The sequence below is a fragment of the Bos indicus x Bos taurus genome, chromosome 27 (genome assembly GCF_003369695.1).
Source record: "Bos indicus x Bos taurus breed Angus x Brahman F1 hybrid chromosome 27, Bos_hybrid_MaternalHap_v2.0, whole genome shotgun sequence".
Lineage (NCBI taxonomy): Eukaryota > Metazoa > Chordata > Mammalia > Artiodactyla > Bovidae > Bos > Bos indicus x Bos taurus.
The window spans coordinates 40,969,992-40,989,434 of record NC_040102.1 but is presented as its reverse complement, the minus strand read 5'-3'; the positions used below and the strand labels follow the sequence as shown (position 1 = coordinate 40,989,434).

Here is a 19,443-nt window from a genome sequence, read left to right as displayed (position 1 = left end):
GCACCTGATCCAAGGAAAGCAGGTGACAAGACTAACCGACTGCATTATTTCTCTAATGCCCCATAGCTTCCCTGGTGGCTCAGCTGGTAAAGAATCTGCTTACTTGAGTTCGACCCCTGGGTTGGGAAGATGGCCCCTGGAGAAACGAATGGCTACCCACTCCAGTATTCTGGCGTGGAGAATTCCATGCACCGTATAGTCCACGGGGTCGCAAAGAGTCGGACACAACTGAGCGACTTTCACTTTCACTTCTTTCCTTAGCCAATGACCACAAATGTAGTAGCTTCAAACAACCAAATCTGTTATCCCGTAGTTTCCGTGGGTCAGTCCCATGGGCCAGGTTAGCCCAGCCCCGGCTCAGACCTCATCAGGTCAAAACCAAGGTGTTGGCTGAGGTTTCAGGTCCTCTTCCAAGCTCACTGGCTGGCTGTGGAATGCAGTTCCTCCTGTTGCAAAACTGAGATCTGCACTTTCCTGCAGGCTCCTGCAGCCCCTGCCCCCACCGTGGCCCCTGTATGGCACTCTGCTTCAAGGCCAGCGGCAGAATCTCTCTCTCTGCCTTCCGCTGGGGTGCGGTCCCGTGTAAAGTGGCCCAGAGAGTGACAATCCCTCATATTCCCAGGTCCAGTCCTCGGCGAATAAAGGGGGATCCCAGCAGGGCGTGGGAATCCTGGAGCCCCCTAAGACCTCCCCCCAACAGTGATTAACTCAGGGAGCCGCAGGGACCGTCAGGAGCAGGACACAGGCTGGAGAGGCCCCTGGTGCCCTGCTGCAGTTTCAGCTTTCTCCTGAAAGCAGTGCGGGCGTGTTGACGGACACCTGTGCCTTCGAGAAGGTGCCGGAAAATGTCGTAGGTGGCGGGGCTTAGGACGGTATTCTAGGAAGCACAGCAGTGCCAGAGACACCATGCAATGAGCTGAGGCAATGCACGGAAAGCACACTATCATCTACATACACACGTGAATCGCCTGCTTGTAACTGATCCCCTCGCTTGCCTACCCGACAATGTGAGAAAGGTACACGGTGCTTTGCTGTGCTGCTGTTAGGATGAAGTGTGCCCTTCACACACCAGACAGGAAAGAACACAAGTAACTTACATCACTAGAGAGCCCTCTCCAAACAGAAACATTCTAACGCAAATCCCTAAAATTTAAAAAAAAAAATTTTTTTTTAAGACTTGAGCCTATTTCTTTAACTTGCTGGCTCCCTCAAGAAAACACCTTTAAGGGGCTTCCCTGTTGGTCCAGTGGTTAAGAATCCACCTTGCAGCGCAAGGGACACCAGTTTGATACCTGGTCCCGGAAGATCCCACATGCTGTGGGGCACCCAAGACCCTGCACCACAGCTACTGAAGCCTGAGCGCCCTGGAGCCTGAGCTCGGCAGCAAGGGAAGCCACCGCAGCGAGACGCCCGCACCTGAGCTCAGCAGCAAGGGAAGCCACCACAGTGAGAAGCCCGCACCCCGTGACTGGAGAGCAGCCCCCCGTGTGCTGCAACTAGAGAAAGCCCTGGTGCTGCACTGGAGATCCAACACAGCCAAAAATAAATATTGTTTAAAAAACACATTTAAAAACAGAAATAGTCACTGATATAGAAAACAAACTTCTGGGGAGGCGGTTAAATTAGGAGATTGGGATTGACATACATACACTGCTGCTGCTGCTGCTAAGTCACTTCAGTCGTGTCCGACTCTATGCGACCCTATGGACGGCAGCCCACCAGGCTCCCCCATCCCTGGGATTCTCCAGGCAAGAACACTAGAGTGGGTTGCCATTTCCTTCTCCAATGCATGAAAGTGAAAAGTGAAAGTGAAGGCACTCAGTCGTGTCCGACTCTTCACGACCCCATGGACTGCAGCCCACCAGGCTCCTCCACCCATGGGGTTTTCCAGGCAAGAGTACTGGAGTGGGGTGCCATTGCCTTCTCCGATACATACACTACTATATATAAAAGAGAGAACTGATAAGGCCCTACTGCACAGCACAGGGACTCTGCTCGGTACTCCATAATGACCTATGTGGGAAAAGAATCTGAGAAAGAGTGGACACACGTATATGCATAACTGGTGGACTTTGCTGTACACCTGGAACTAACACGACGTTGTAAATCATCTATACTCTAATAAAAACTTTTTAAAAAAGAAAACACGTTTATCTCTGACTTTTGGACAGCAGTCAGCAGACATGTGAGGACCCACACAGATGGGATAAGCATGTGAGGAATTGCTGTTTTTCCACCAATATGGATTTTGAACGGATGAACTACAACGTCATGGTCTGCTGTAACCTTTACTCACCGTGTCTGGTTCTTCTGAAGGCTAAAATCTTTCCAAATATTACAAGTGAAAACCCTGTATGTTCCATTTGTCTTTGAGTTCCATTGGCAACTCTGTCTATACGCTGTAACCTTGAGGACAATCACAGTGTTTATTCTAAAATATAATAATGACAAGAGCTAACTAAAAGCTACTGACTACATGCCAGAGACTGTTCTCAGAGCTTCATATCCTCATACTCAGGTGAGGAAACCATGGCACGGAAGTTGAAGTAGCTTGGCGATTACATAGGTGGTTAGCAGGGGAGCTTGGCCCTGAACCTAGACAGAATGTTCTGCCACAGTTCCCAGCCTTGGGGTGAAAACAGACGCCAGCTCCTCTATGAAGGGGGGGCCTTGGAGGTACTTGATAAATGATTGCTGACCACTTGATAAGTGATGACTTTTGAGGTGGCAGAGTCAAAACTGTATAATAATTAAAGTAATCACTGTGAGATTATGTTACAGATGTGAGGGGTACAAAAAATAATAAATCCAAGAGGTAGTTCTTTAAAACAAGCCAAATAAACCCCAGAATTATACAAAACAAACAAACAAACAAACAAGAAAAAGAGAAGCACAGATACTAAAATTTTAGAAATTATGAGTGAGTACTGTGTTCAATGTTATTATTTAAAAATACTAACAAAAGATAATTTTTAGATACAGTTTGAATTACTAAAGTGGCACAAGCTTAAACAGACACACGGAACAGACAAAATGATTAAAGAAAATAAACTACAAATTTAAAAATAATGTAAAAAGTTGTAAATGCATTATCTGGTTCAAAAACTAATCCAGGTATAGAGAATTCCACAGGGAACTTCTTTTGCATTCTCAAAGAAAATATAATCCCCATAGGTCCAAAGCACAAAAAAAGATTAACAAGTTCTGATCATTATAAGAACTTAACATGTTGGTGTCAAAACTAGAAAGACAATATAACATTCATCCAAAGACCAACTTATTATAAAAATTGATGCAATAATCTGGAACAAACATTGAATACAGCAGTGAGTTAAGAAAATACTTCATCACACCAAGTAGGCTTTACTCCAAGAATAAAAAAAATAAGTAAATACTAAGAAGTTTTATATTACACCATTTTAACAGATCAAAGGCAAAAATTACACAATAATTTTCAAAAAGAATATGATGCTCTGTATCAAGTCTGGTGAATTGTAAACAATTCTCATTGGATACTCACAATATCTTTACAAAATACTCTATCCTCATTTAACAGTGTAAGAAGCTGAAGCTGGAAGACAACAAATAACTCATGGAGTGATAAACAATTTAAGAGGAAGAGGTGCAATGTGATCCCAGGTCTGTCTGGTCATAAATTCTATGATCTGATCTCCTCGTGATGCTCTCCTCACAGAGGATGAAAAAGTGAAAGTGAAAGTCGCTAAGTCGTGTCTGACTCTTGGCGACCCCGTGGACTGTAGCCTGCCAGGCTCCTCTGTCCATGGAATTCTCCAGACCACAATACTAGAGTGGGTAGCTGGCTGTTCCCTTCTCCAGGGGATCTTCCCAACCCAGGGACTGAATCTACCAAAATAATGAAGACATTTTATAGCATTTCAAAACTCCTTTTTGACTAAAAATACTCTCAGCATATTAGGAGTGCAATGAAGTTTCTTTAACATGGTTGGAAAATTCTGTCCTAGCTATTAAAAATAAAAAGCAAGATAAGAATATCATTAAATATATTTAACACTGCTGTGGAAATTCGGGCTAATGGTATAAGACATAGTTCTAGAATAAGAAATAGCCTCTTTAGAAAGGTATTAGAATCATTTTTCTGTATATTATAACTTTTGCTAAGAAAACTCAGGAGAACTAAGTGAAAAAATGATTATCATTAATAAACAGAATCAAAACCAATATATAAAACCAATAACTTTAAGTGAATTCATTGATGAGCTCTAGTAGTTCTCTGGTGATGTCTTTAGGATTTTCTATCTATAATATCATGTCATCTGCTAACAGTGACAGTCCTACTCCTTCCTTTCCAATTTGGATTCATCTCTTTTTCTTATGCACAGTAAAGGAACCATAAATAAAACTAAAAGACAACCTGCAGAATGGGAGAAAATATATGCAAATTTCCAAGATAAACAAACAGCTATATGACTGAGTCACTTTGCTGTACATTTGCAGTGCTGTAACTCAGCTATACATCAGTTAGTAAGAAAAAATCAACATCTTTTATATAACTGTAACTACCAGTTAGAAAACACGAGAAAAATACCAAATACCATTAAATAAAGAGCATATAATACCTAGGAATAACCTTTATAAATATACAGAACTTGTGTGAAGAAATAATTTTTCTGTTGTATCTAATTAGACTTAAAAAACAGGCAAATTATGAAATGATCAAAAATTGTAAAGATGCAAACTCTTCCAAAATATTTCATAGTTTGTACATAATTCCATGCAGATACATCAGAATTTTTTATTTGAAAATGAATTCCAACATTCAGCTGGAAGAATGCTCAGATGATAACTGGCTAAGGTACATTTAAAATATGGAATAGTGAAGGGGTTAGGGATTATTATATCAGAAATGGAAAACGCCATACAAAATATAATATGGTTCTGCTTCCATAACCAATAGGTATTAAAGAAATAGAATGAAGACCCCAGATACCAAAATGTATATACTAATTTAATTAACATAGATCTAATCACATCTCAACATACAATAAAGGGATTACCCAATAAATGATACTGAAGTAACTATTTGAATAGTTAAAAAATTACATATCTCCTTCATACAACATGTCAAACTGAACTACAGATGGATTACATACTAAATTTAAAAATAAAATTATAAAAGATTATGAAAAATATAGGTGGCTATTTATTAGATACTGGGCCAAACAATTTCTAAACACAGAAGTAGTAGAGTATATCAGAAAGTAGTAATAGATTTAACTGTAGCAATAAACATGAAAAAAATCACATCTGATAGCACAACACTCGGATTAAAACGCAAACACCAAACTAGGAAAATAATGTCCAGAGACGTGGCATAGAAAGGCTCTTTAATAGAAAGTTCATAGTGAAAGTGAAATTGCTCAGTCGTGTCCGACTCTTTGTGACCCTGTGGACTGTAGCCCACCAGGCTCCTCCGTCCATGGGATTCTCCAGGCAAGAATACTGGAGTGGGTTGCCATGAAAGTTCATAAGCAAAATATTAACACCTCGGTGGATAAATGGGCAAAGAACATGGATCAACAAGTTACAAAAGAATTGTTATACACATCCGATTAACATTCAAAAATTTTAAATGATTAATGCTTATTGCTGCTGAATGGGAGGACCCGAAGACAGTCTCATACACTGCCAGCTGGAATGCAAATGAACAAATACCTTTGGCCACGTCTAAGAAGTATAAACATGTTCATGCCCTTTGATTACATCTACTATCATGCAGAAACAATTAAGAAAATGGCAAAAGATGAATGCGAAGCGTGAGCATTCAACTACGCTTATACACTCCTAAGTACAATATTATATAGTTATTAATTAATCATGTTTTGAAGACTATTTAATGCCACAAGAAGATGCTCCTGGTCAAGTTAACATAAATAAGATAAAAAACTGTATCTAGACCACAGTCCTGATTTTATAAAGTAACAATACATACAGAAAAAACTTGGAAGAAAATGTTATAAAATGTTACAGGGCTTATCTCTGAGCATTCGACTAGGTAACTTTTATTTTCTACGATAAATATCAGGATAAAATTTATTTCTGAAACAATAAAAACAAACCAATGATTGACAAGAAAAATAAGAAGCCAGGCGTATTGGAAATAGCCTTCTAAGGAAATGAAGACGACTGTCTTTTCTGTCCTTCTATCTTAAGGAAATGCTGAAGCAAGTGCGTCATAAGCCACCTCCTCTTCTCAAAGGCATCCCAGAAACCATCTCTCCATCAGATCTGGCTAATTCCTTCTCTGGCCGCCTCCCCCTAGACTCTGCCAACCTCCATCTTCTTCCCACTCAAAGTCTGGCCACAACAAAACAGTCGCAACACAGGAAGCAGGTCTGGAGGGAGGTCAGCATGCTGAGTGATTACTGAGGGAATGATGTGTGTTTCTGCAGAAATGCAGTCTGCCTCTGCTAAATCATCATTTCATAACACTCTCTACATTGGGAGGACTTTTCACACACACAAAAAAAACCCACGCTCTTAAAAATTCTTGTAAAATCTATTTGCAATGATGATGCCAGAAGTCCATTTCTCCTTCAGCAGCATAATTCAGGGAGCTTTACTAAAATCATTGAATTGGTCTCTTAATGAAGGATATTCACCATATATTTACTGGGTGCCAACTATTGAAAGTGAAAGTGGTTCAGTCGTGTCCGACTCTTTGTGACCCCATGGACTATACAGTCCATGAAGTTCTCCAGGTCAGAATACTGGACTGGGTATAGCCTTTCCCTTCCCCAGGGGATCTTCCCAACCCAGGGATCGAACCCAGGCCTCCTGTATCACAGGCGGATTCTTTACCAGCTGAGCCACCAGGGAAGCCTGGGTACCATCTAGGGTTCTGGGAAACATAATGTGGGTGTGGGTCTGGGGAATAATAGTTTGCAGAGACGTCCACACCTTCAGCTTGGAACATGTGAATATATTATATTACATGGCGAAAGGGATTTTACAGATGTGATTAAGGTAAGGATCTTGAGACAGGGATAACCACAGAGGTTGCTATAAGGGAAAGAGGCAGGAGGATCAGAAGACGTGATGTAAGATGTAGAAGTCAGGTGACTCGGGGCCACAAGCCAAGGAATACAGGCGATCGCTAAGAGCTGGAAAGGCAAGGAAACGGATTCTCCCACACAGTAGCCAGAAGGAACAAAACCTGGCTGACCTATTTTGAACTTTTATTTCCAGAACTATAAGATAAGAAATTTGTTTTAAGCTACTGAATTGCTGGTAATTTGTTATAACAGCAACAGCCAGTGAACAAGTGATATTCAATGAAAGCTATAGACTCCACATTGAACATGTATCGCCTTATTTTTCTTATTTCTTATTTTTGCCAGAATTTCCCAAACTGTGTTACAGTGAATGCAAGTTCTACAAGCCACTGCACAATTTTAAAGTGTTCTCTAGGCAGATGAATACACTGTGTCACCCTTTTGGAAAGTCACAATGTACTTTAGTATCTTAAAGACTGAATACTCTTCACTATGATTAATCCAAAATTCTCTAAACTTATTTGACCATAGAAACTTTTCAACATCTGTTTATATTAACATTATTAATGGCAGCAAATTGTTTTGCATCCCTGAGCCTTAGGCTATAGGGATGAATCCAGTGATTAAACTACTTCCTGTAACTGAAACAAGTTTAACAAACTGGTAGACTCTATCAATCTCTATGACACTTAAAACATGCTGTATTTTTAGCTGTCTTCATAGGTGGGATTTTTACCCACCCATCAGGAAGTTAAGTTCCCAGAGGGTAAGTGTATGTCTTTACAAACCCATCTTCTGTAGCATCTTTCCACAGGGAGCTCACATTCCAGTTGATAGGACATGCATGTATTCATATGAAAAACAGACATTTTGGGAAGGCAAATAGATTTTTGATATCTAGCTTGATGTAACCCAGAGTATACAGATACATTCTCCTCCTTCACTGCATGGCCCTCTTTTCCTTCTGATCTTAAAGTCTGAAGTCCTGAAGTGATATTAGACAGGCTGGGACCTGGGACCCTTGGCTGCAGTGCCTGCACTTGGACATACCTCTCCTTGAGCTACAAAATACAAGGAAGCTCTAAGGACTAAAAATAACCGCACGCATGCACAGTTAGGGCAAATTCTAGACCAAAAGATACAAACAAAAAACCCAACCGCCACTTCTGAAGAGCCAAAGCAAAAAAACAAAAACACGGCATCAGGAGCAAAAGCAGGGTACTGCACATGCCCCCTGGAGAAGGCAATGGCACCCCACTCCAGTATTCTTGCCTGGAAAATCCCATGGAGGGAAGAGCCTGGTGGGCTGCAGTCCATGGGGTCGCTGAGGGTCGGACACGACTGAGGGACTTCACTTTCACTTTTCACCTTCGTGCACTGCAGAAGGAAATGGCAAACCACTCCAGTGTTCTTGCCTGGAGAATCCCAGGGACGGGGGAGCCTGGTGGGCTGCCGTCTATGGGGTCGCACAGAGTCGGACACGACTGAAGCGACTTAGCAGCAGCAGCAGCACAGGCCCCCTGCACACACTACCACAAAGAGGCGGGCAAACCACCTAAGCCACGCCTCCAGCCCAACCGCTGGACCCGCCCCTACTCTCACTCCGTTTAAGGAACCAGCTCACCCGCTTCAGGAGCAAGCAAGGAAACCGAATCGCTGTCTTTGTTCCCTCCTCCTGCAGCAGGGGTCCCTGTAATGCCTTGCCTGAATTTCTTGTCTGGCCTCTGATCAGTTTCTTTTGACTGGGAAAGGCCAAGAACCTTCATAAGTATCAATATTTCATTGATTTATAAATTATTGTAGTGGTACAGTTGGCTGTTTGGGATCATCACTACATCAAGTAATAATATTGTTAGGGTATTAATTACTCCTCTATTTTCCAAAAGGGACTAAGCAATAGTTCACCATACTCTACATTCTCTCTGGTGGTCGCTAAGTCGTGTCCAACCCTTGCAACCCCATGGGCTGTAGCCCACCAGGCTCCTCTGTCCATGGGATTCTCCAGGCAAGAATACTGTTGTGGGTTGCCAGTCCAGCTGCCAATGACTGACCCTCTTGTTCTCCCTGCAAAGTATTTTTTGCAGCTTTCCAGTCTCCCATCATTATAGGGAACACACTTATGCAAATACAGACTCTGTATTTTTTTTAATAAGAAATCAAGTAATTTTAAAACAAAAGTAGACGAAAACTTTTCAGCAATGTATATTTTAATTACAAAATTAGCAAGTATAGTACCCTATTTCCAACTAATTTTCAACTCAAATCAATGACATTTCAAAGAACTATTTATTTTTAAACTCAAGTAGGAAAAGCTCTGAAACATTTAATAAATGTTATAATAAACTAGCATGAGAAAAATCTACATCAGGGCTTTTTATGTATTGTTGAGTATTCTGTGCAATCCACCAGCCTGTAACAACTAGGTTTAGCCATAAGAAAAAAGTTAACTCCTGAACTTAATTTCAACAACACAAGTCTAAGTGAAGCTGCAGTAAACCTAGGGAGAGAGCTGTCTCATGCCATGCCCTTCTTCGCAGTAATAAGGTATGATCCCAGAGGGAGTATGCTTTGTTTTATCTTGTCCTGTTAATATATTAATTCCAAGTTCACTTTTCAGCTGTTATGACACAAGGATATCTTTACTTCTTCTGATTTATTTCTACTTATCCTGTGTATAATCAGTGATGCGAGGACCCTCCTCTCAGGGTGAACCACGGTGGTCACCCCAATGTGAATTTAAAGTCCTAGACACCACACATCTAAGGACCGAGTGCTCTGTGACAATCTAGAAGGGTGGGATGGGGAGGGAGGGGACATGGGTGTACCCACGGCTGATTCTCACTGATGTATGACAGAAAGCCACAAAACACTGTAAAGCAATTATCCTTCATTAAAAAAATAAATTAAAAAAAACAAAAGGAGTGGGTGGGGGCTAGATGATGAGTCACCAATGAAAGTCAAGAATCTGATCACTTCTGTGCTTAGAATCTGTCAGGAGTCAGTGCTCTGCAAACAGGAGATGTGGAAAGAAGGATTCATATTCAGTGGTCACCTACTGGTATCACAAGATTTTGAACGATGAAAACACAAGTAGTTGCTTCTTGGTGCCCAACAAGATAGCTACAGGTTTTAAGGAATGGGTATATTTGCCATCAAAATTACTTCATTCAAAGACAAATACCATAGGATATTACGTATACGTGAAGTTTATTGATATCATGCAAATGGACTTATTTACAGAACAGAAACAGACTCACAGACAGAGAACACAGATCAATGGTTATCAGAGGGGATGGACAGGGTGTCAGTTAGGGGTTCGGGATTAATATCACCACACTACCGTACACAAAACAGATCACCAATAAAGGTCCTACTGTACAGCACAGGAAACAATATTCAATATCTGATAATAACCTATAATGGAGAAGAACGTGAAATACACACACACACACACACACGTGTATATATACATATATGTGTATAACTGAATCGTGTTGCTGTACACCAGAAACTAACACACCATTGTAAATTAACTATGTGTGTGTGTGTTACTCAGTCATGTCTGACTCTTTGTGACCCCACGAACTACAGTCCGCCAGGCTCCTTTATCCATGGGATTCTCCAGGCAAGAATACTGGAGTAGGTTGCCATTCCCTTCTCCAGGGGATCTTCCTGACCCAGGGATCGAACCCAGGTCTCCTGCGCTGCAGGCAGATTCTCAGGGAAGCCCAAATTAACTATATTTCAATTAAAATTTTTAAAAAATTAAAAAAAAATATGACAATGCACTTAATGAGTCCTGAATACATACCATTTTATGATTCCCTGACTCTTCTTCAATAGGAAGTAACTAATATCCAGATTTGGGCATTTAAAAATTCCATATTTTAGTATTTAATTTTATATTTAAACTTTATAAAAATTGAATTTTTGCCATAACCTTCTCACTTAAGTTCTCATCGAAATTATTTTAAAGATTAATTTTATATGGTATCATTCTCCATATCAACTCGACGGCATTTAAAAGAACAAATGAAAACAGGACTGCTTCATTTAGTAAGCATCTCCTGAGGGCCTTCTAGGCCCCGGTCACAGAGGCCCAGGGAAAGCGTGCCGGTCCGCTTGCTGGGTGCGCTTCACCACCGAGCAGGGCACCAGCTCCAGGCGTCTGAAGCCAGTAAATCACTCAGAAGACACAAACAGGACCACGGATGCACCAGTCAAGTTTCTTTCAGTGAAAAGAAACAGAACCTCGATGTTCAAATGCTAATGAGAAGACGAGCTTTAACCGGAGGGTCCTCGGGCGCCCGAAGTCCCTGAGGAAGGGCGGCAGGAGCCGGGAGCTCCGTGCTGCCCCGATGCCCGCAGGGTCTCCCGTTACCCGCTCTGCTCGGCCGCGTCCCCGTCTGTCTCCCTCCGCAGCGGCAGACAGCGTTTCCCATCAACGCGGCCAGTCACAGCGAGGCCCCACCAGCCCCAGCAGAGCCCCACCCGGTCGTCACTCCCCACGCAAGGAGCCCGGTGTCCAAACACGCGCCGTAACTGCGCTTGTCCCACAGTGCTTGACCTTCTCTCACGCTGAACTTCTGAGTTCAGTCGAACAAGTGCTCATGCCTTTTGTGAAGCTGCCTTGATTTCTGTTGGACAGCTTTTCCTTCTTAGTGATACAAAGGCATTTAATAACATACCACGATTGAAACCATGTAAACCTACTTTGGCCACCTGATACGAAGAGCCGACTCATTTGAAAAGACCCTGATGCTGGGGAAGATTGAAAGCGGGAGGAGAAGGGGACGACAGAGGATGAGACGGTTGGAAGGCATCACCGACTCGAGGGACAAGAGTAAGTTCGGCGAGTTGGTGATGGACAGGGAGGCCTGGCGTGCTGCAGTCCATGGGGTTGCAGAGAGTCAGACACGACTGAGAGACTGAACTGAACTGAAATAGAAATATGTGCAAGCAAACAAGACTAGAGGGAAGACTCTAAAATTCTAATTTATATTTAAGAGATGGAATTTTTCTAGGCTTTCTATAGTGCCTTTTCAAGTGTTTTGTAATATGATTATTTTAATAATGAAAACATTTTATTTGTATGTTTTAAAATGATTTTATATTTTTGTAAATGCCTAAAATGTGTCTAATTCTGAAATGTGACTAATGTAATCTACATTTTGGTGATTAAAAATAGCAATTTTTTAAACAAAATCTTTTCTCCCTGAAAGATATGAAATGTATCTTGTCCTATTTATAATAAAATAGAAAATTACTATTAATTGTGAATGTCTTAGGAGTTTGAGGATTTAAGGAAAATCAAGTTAATAGTTTCATAATCTAACTTCAGTGATCAAAGGGCTATAACCTAATAACGACAAAAAACAAGACCTGCGCATGTGAAATAGTCAGCATAAACGCATATAGCATTTAACTGTATGCTTAAAAATGGTTAAGATAGGGGGAAAAAAGTTTCCCTTAGCAAAACTGTTATTGATTAACTCTGAGCAAGGCAATAAAAACTTCCAAAGAGATTAGACAATGAAATTTACAATGTTAAGAATATTAATGATCACCTTGGATAACCATGTGAGCAATTTTCCAGAGACAACTGTTAGCAATTAGGAAAACTAAAATACACAGATAAGCAGTTCTTTCTCTGGCTTGTTCCATCAAAAAGCAGCCTTTAGAGATGGATCTTTATTGAAACAGACTTGGTTACCTCCCATTTTGCCAGGGCCATCAGCTGGAGGTTCATTTCTTAGGCTGAGACACACTCTACAAAGTACCTGCCATGAGATTACCACACAAAACGAAGTCTGAGAGTCTCAGTCTTTGAATATTTTCAACAGATTCAGGTTGTTTGACGACATATGTATTTGGATGGTCAAGAGTTTGCAAGTCCTACAGGGCAGTGGGCCTCAACACCAGGGACCAGCTTCGTGGAAGACAAATTTTCCATGGACTGGGAAGGAGGGGATGGTTTCGGATGATTCGGACAATACGTTTATTGTGCACTTTATTTCTGTTATTATTACGTCAGCTCCACTGCAAATCATCAGGCATTAGATCCCAGAGGTTGGGGATCCCTGCTTGAGGGAACAGATTGGTGGTTGCCAAGAGGTGGGGGAGGGGGGATGAAAGACTGGGAGTCTGGGATGAGCAGAGGCAAACTGTTACATACAGGATGGAGAGACGAGAAGGTTCTAAGGTTGTTAGCAGGAAACCATGTTCAATATTCTCTGATAGACGGTAGTGGAAAAGAACATGAAAAGGAGTGCATTTAGTGTATAGCTGAATCACTGCTGCACAGCCAAAATTAACACATTATAGATTATATACAAATTAACATTTTTATACATTAATATTATGCTGCTGCTGCTGCCGGTGCTAAGTCGCTTCAGTCATGTCCGACTCTGTGCGACCCCACAGACGGCAGCCCACCAGGCTCCCCCATCCCTGGGATTCTCCAGGCAAGAACACTGGAGTGGGCTGCCATTTCCTTCTCCAATGCATGAAAGTGAAAAGTGAAAGTGAAGTTGCTCAGTCGTGTCCGACTCTTAGCGACACCATGGACTGTAGCCCACCAGGCTCCCCCGTCCCTGGGATTTTCCAGGCAAGAATACTGGAGTGGGGTGCCGTTTCCTTCTCCAATGCGTGCATGCATGCTAAGTTGCTTCAGTTGTGTCTGACTCTGTGCGACCCCATGGACAGCAGCCCACCAGGCTCGTCTGTCCATGGAATTCTCCAGGCCAGAATACTGGCGATATTAACATTATAGATTATATAAAAATTAATTATATAGAGATTATATAAAAATCAACACTATACTTCAATTTTTTTTTTTAATTTCTTAAACACACACACACATAAAACTGTGAGCAAGTCCTGGGTACACAATCTAGATTCAGATACAGGAAGGTCTTTCCAGAGAAGACAAGACCTGGGCTGGCTCTGGAGGAGGGGAGACTACAGGCTGGCGGGTGACAGAGAAGGGCCACGTGCCACCAGTTAAAAATAAATGACAGAGGAGCCCACACAAAGGCCAGGGAGGGACGAGTGTGGAGAACGGCAAACCAACCAGCCAAATTAAGGTCAAGGACACGCGTAAGGCACGAGAAGTAAGGGCCGAAAGGCTTGAGTCTGAAGGCCTGGGTCCAATTCTGAATTTAATACCAGCAGTGGGCAGGTACCCAGTCAGTTAGTGGGGACAGAGCGGTGGCTGCAAAGATGGTCAACGAAAAGTAAAGGAAGGATAAAGAGAAACCTCAAGTTCTTTAGAAATGAGGGTTTCCTATTCCTGAACGCAAGTTACTTACGGACGTGTGTCAGTAGCAGCATGGTGAACGCTGTCTATACCAGGTATGATGAATTTTCCTGACTCTAAAACTGCTCCCAAAGGTTTTAATGGGTTCATATTTGCGGGACCCATTTCTGAACCAGAGAGGGCCACTCGCACATTAAAATTCAGCATGCCATACCACTGCCGTTAGCCATTCCCAGGAACAGGTGACGGCTGATGGACAGAAATGCGCTTATCGACCGGAAATTCCCAGGAGCAAGTAACTAACCCACGCTGGGGGCACCATGGGAGAAAGCATGGCAGCACTGCATTTTAGCCCAGCAGGAAAGTAGTCAGATCATTCTCCCTGATTATTAACAGGTCAATGTTTAGTCCAACAGCTCCAATTTGTAGTGGAATTTTTGACGTTTTCTCCTGAAAACTGAATGTCATGTTAAAGGTTTTCTGCATACTATTGTCCACAAATTCTATGACTATTCATATTTGGTTTAGAGAGGTAAGTGAAGATTTTTCAAAATAGGGTAGCCAGTTTATAGCTTATTATCCTTATCTTTTAGCTGAATAGTATACATATGAGAATACCTGAACCCAAAGGAGGCAATTTACCCAAAGGAGGTGTGACTTTCTGTCCAAATGCTAGATTTAGTAACTACTGTAATAATAGGGCCGGAGAATTGATGCTTTTGAACTGTGGTGTTGAAGAAGACTCTTGAGAGAGTCCCTTGGACTGCAAGGAGATCCAACCAGTCCATCCTAAAGGAAATCTGTCCTGACTATTCATTGGAAGGACTGATATTGAAGCTGAAGCTCCAATACTTTGGCTACCTGAGTGAAGAACTGACTCATTGGAAAAGACCCTGATGCTGGGAAAGGTTGAAGGTGGGAGAAGAAGGGGATGACAGAGGATGAGATGGTTGGATGGCATCACCGATTCGACAGACATGAGTTTGAGCAAGCTCCAGGAGTTGGTGATGGACAGGGAGGCCTGGCGTGCCGCAGTCCATGGGGTCACAGAGAGTCTGACAGAACTGAGCGCCTGAACTGAACTGAACTGAACTGTAATCGCAGGGCAAGAGAGAAGACGTTTAGATGAAAAATAGTAGGTTAAAAAAAGATATTCACTTGGCTTTCAGGTTCTTGGTGGAACTAATAGCTTTGACTTAAAACTAATACTCACAGAGATAGAAGTAAGATAATCTAAGCACTCCAGTAGACATGATAAGAATAAATGAGCCAAGAAAAGAAGGGAGGAGAGAGGAAGGGAGAGAAGAGGAAGGGAGGGAAGAATAAAGGGATGACATTAGACCCCCTTGAACAAGTATCACAACTCAATTACCTAATATCTGTAGACAACTGAAAATCTTGTTTGGGACCATGTACTGTTTATTTATAGTCTGAAAAGTCTTTGCATTAATTCTTGACAAATAAAGACAAGATGCTCAAGAAACAGAGGGACACGGAACTGCACAGTGAGAGAGATCTATCTACACAGAAGCCATATTTACAAGTTAACAGCCCTCACCAAAGCTTAAAGTCCCCACATTCCCTCTGCTTTTGAACTTGCAGCTGTAGGTTCAAGCCTGGAAGATACTTTACTCCCCCCACACGGCATTTCTTCTCCCCCTGTGCATTTGTGTACCTAGCGGACAGCTGTTCCAAAGCATTCTTACACTCTTAAAAGTGTACCCCCAACACATACAGAAGGTTTTCAGTCTCAATCCATGGCAACCCTTGCACTTATTTTCCCTAAAGATGAGTTTCAGAGTTATGTAATAATGAACTTCATCCTTTTGTACAAATTAAACCAGGAGTCATAAAGCAGTAGGTAAATGAAAAACTGGGTTAAACAAACCAAAAAAAAGAAAACCACACAACTGACCAAATCTATAGCAGGCTCAGCTTTTTTTGAGAGCGAGAGATTAAGGGGCATGCAGTCAACTGGTATGAAGGTCACCAAACAAAATGTTGCAATCTTAAAGTGCCATTGACATGCAGACTGTCCAGTAGCAGCTTGGAACAATCTTCCCCTTTGCTAATTACTGTCTTAGCCCAAATCATTCATACATGACAAGGGTATGCTACATTTACAGTAAAACATTTAAAAAATTAGGAACATTCTTTTCCTTACTTTGAAATAAAAATCCTGAATATAACTTTTTAAAATTATATTCTCATTCCCAGCTTTTTGTTAAAGTGACCCAAAGGCTCAAAACGTCCACCATTGGTCTCTGCATGGTAGATATGGGCTTGGACAAATCTGTCTTTTCCTCACTCACTGCCTGCCTGCTGACCATGTTGAAATCACCAAATTGTCTCAGTTGGAAATCTTCTGATTTTCACAGGAAAAAGCTGAAAGCCACAAGCCACCAACGACCACAGGTACCTCGCGCTTTCTAAGTCCGTGTCAGAAGGAAGCGTGCGACACAGGGGACCTCCGCGCGTCTCCCACCTGCGGCTGACCTGCGGACTTCCTGTGGGCAGAGACAGCTCCTTGCAAAGCAAACAGCTCCCCGCTCTGCATGGAAAGGCTCATCTACCTCCTCGGTCCACACTGCAAGCATCAGACTCCCTGAGAGTCACTGAGAGAGTGAATCAGACTCACCCGATAAGCACAGAGCTGACCTTTAAACCCCAGCCTCTAATAGAGCACTCCGTGTTTGCCCAAACATTCCGGGTCAGCAGGGTCTGCGTGTACCGAGGTGGGGCGAACCCAGGAGCCAGGCTCCAGCTCCCACATGGCCCTGACCAAGCAGGGCTGGGGGCTGGGCTAGCAGAGGCCCCACACCTGCTATCCATAGAGAGAGAGAGAGAGAGATCTTGGGAGTACACAAGTCAGCTGACGGACTCTTAGCCACCAACTTTGGAAGAAAGGAGAAAAAGAGTCCTACGGGCCCAGGAACCAAAGCTTTGTTTTCTTTGCTTTTACCTAGTCAAAGTATTATTCCATACTGAGTGGTGGTGGTGGTTGAGTCGCTAAATCGTGTCTGACTCTTGTGACCCCATGGACTGCAGCCCACCAGGCTCCTCTGTCTATGGGGATTCTCTAGGCAAGAACACTGGAGTGGGCTGCCAGTTTCCTTCTCCAGGGAATCTTTCTGACCCAGGAATCGAACCCAGGTCTCCTGCATTGCAAGCAGATTCTTTACCAACTGAGCTACGAGGGAAGCTCAGTGGGGTGCTGGAGCTTCAGGCAAAAGGAGAAATCAGGACTACTTCCCCTGGGCTTTATTAAAAATAGATCTTAGTCATCATGGATCTGGGGCATGTGTTTTCATTTTTCAAAATATTGCATTGAAAAATTTATCCTAATTACTTCATTTTTTTTCTTTTTCTTTTTTTTTGGTGCCCTCATTGAGGGTGTCATTCACCTCACCCTGTTCCTGGCCAAGCTCTGTCACCACACTGCTCTCATTTACATCTTAACCTGGAAATGGAAGCAGATTCATGCAAGAAGGTTGCAATGCTTGCAGGTGAGATAAGAGAGGAAGAGCCCGAAGCATCTCCTGTGTGCCAGGTACTATGCGAGGCGTCTTAGGTACATTCTTTGGGTCCTTACCTAAGAGGAAAGTATACTAATCTCCAGCTGAGGAAGTGGAGGCTTTGAGAAGCAGTCTTCCTTTCCACTTTCTTCCCTCTCGGGGACTGGACCTACCAGGTACCTGATACTGAAGACAGGATCCTGGGAGATGTCCATCATTCCTCCTCTGTGATTCGATGAATTCGTCGCCAACACCTGTAACTGTTCATGGTCATCTACATAGTAAGTGGAGGAGTAAACATCAAAAGATGGCCTGTTTGATGACAATCTCCACACCCCTTTCCCCCTATCTGCTACTTCTTCAAGGAAAGTAGTCAGAGTCACTACACTGTTTCAGTATCTTGGTCCTGGGTGGGCCCGTCCAGGAGAAGGTCAAATTATTTCCAAGTGCTGACTGTTCTACAAATTTACGCATGGCAAGGAGCATAATCTAAAATATAAGCTCTATCTCTGGCCCAGGACACTGCTCTGAGCACCAGATTCCAAATGCCCGATGTTTCCACTTGAGGATTTCAGGCATGTCTGAAACTAAAACATTCAAAACGGGCTTCTTGTCCTGCCTTCCCTCCAACTCTGCTTCTCTTGGGTTTCCTCCATCTCAGGACCTGGCACCATCCACACCAGGTGGGCACTCAGACCAGAAACCTGGCAGCTGCCTTTGACACCACCCGTTGCCAACTCCCCATTTAAGCTGTGACCGACACCTGTCCATTTAAAAACCAAAACAATATCCACAACAGCATTTACTAACGCATTCACTCTGCGTGGACTCTTATGCCTGGAGAGAATAAATAACTCACTCAGTCTTCATAATGACTCTGTGAAAGGATTCCTATTATAGAGAAGCTTGTTTGCTCATGGTCACACAGCGAGTAAGAGGGGGAACTGGTATTCTAACCAGTTTGTCTGGCTTTAGAACTCACACTCTTAACCATGACATCCTGTCTCCAACATAATCTCAAATGCATTCACCTTTTTGGTTTCCCACAGCCCCGTCCACGCCACCATCATCACTCACTCAGACACCTGCAAATCCCTCTTAAAGGGTCACCGAGATTCCACTTCTACCTCATCGCTACTCATCAGTCTTCATGAAGCATCCGACATGGTCTTTTTCAAGTTTATGTCAGGTCATGTCATTTCCTCTGCTAGAACCCTCAACACCATTTCACTACTTTCTGAATGAAATTCAAATTCCTCAGTGTGGGCTATGACCTCCTCTATGGACTGGCTCTTCCCAGACCTCGCCACTTCTTACCTTTCTATCTGACTGAGCAGCCTTCTTGCACTCCCATGCCCTGGGACGTTCTTTCCTGCAGGGCCTTCTTCCTTCTCTGGCTGGTCTGTCTAACCCTCCATGTATCCTAGCCTACTTCCTTGACCCCTCAGCCTAAAGACATCTCCACATTATTCTCTCTCAGCACCCTCTCCTTTTCCCTCACAGCAATCCTAAAATGTATTAACTCTACATTTACTTGTATTTTTTACCTGTTGATTGCCTGTGAGCTCCAAGAGGTACTATCAAGGTGTTTCATCCACCACTTTACTCCCTGTCCCTTTTTCCAGAGCTATGAATA

General features: G+C 42.7%; 1 protein-coding gene across 7 annotated transcripts in view; it reads right to left on the bottom strand.

Moving 5' to 3' along the window:
• Positions 1-19,443, bottom strand: part of THRB (thyroid hormone receptor beta) — a 437,396-nt gene that overhangs the window by 373,153 nt on the left and 44,800 nt on the right. Inside the window, exon 1 of one of the 7 annotated variants that reach the window (XM_027530215.1) lies at positions 16,778-16,932. The exons of 5 other annotated variants lie outside the window; for them this stretch is intronic. The gene's annotated coding sequence lies outside the window, so the exon portion shown is untranslated. Of the gene's footprint in view, positions 1-16,777; positions 16,933-19,443 lie in introns of those variants that run through there. One more of the 7 variants, XM_027530214.1, reaches the window with a different exon arrangement.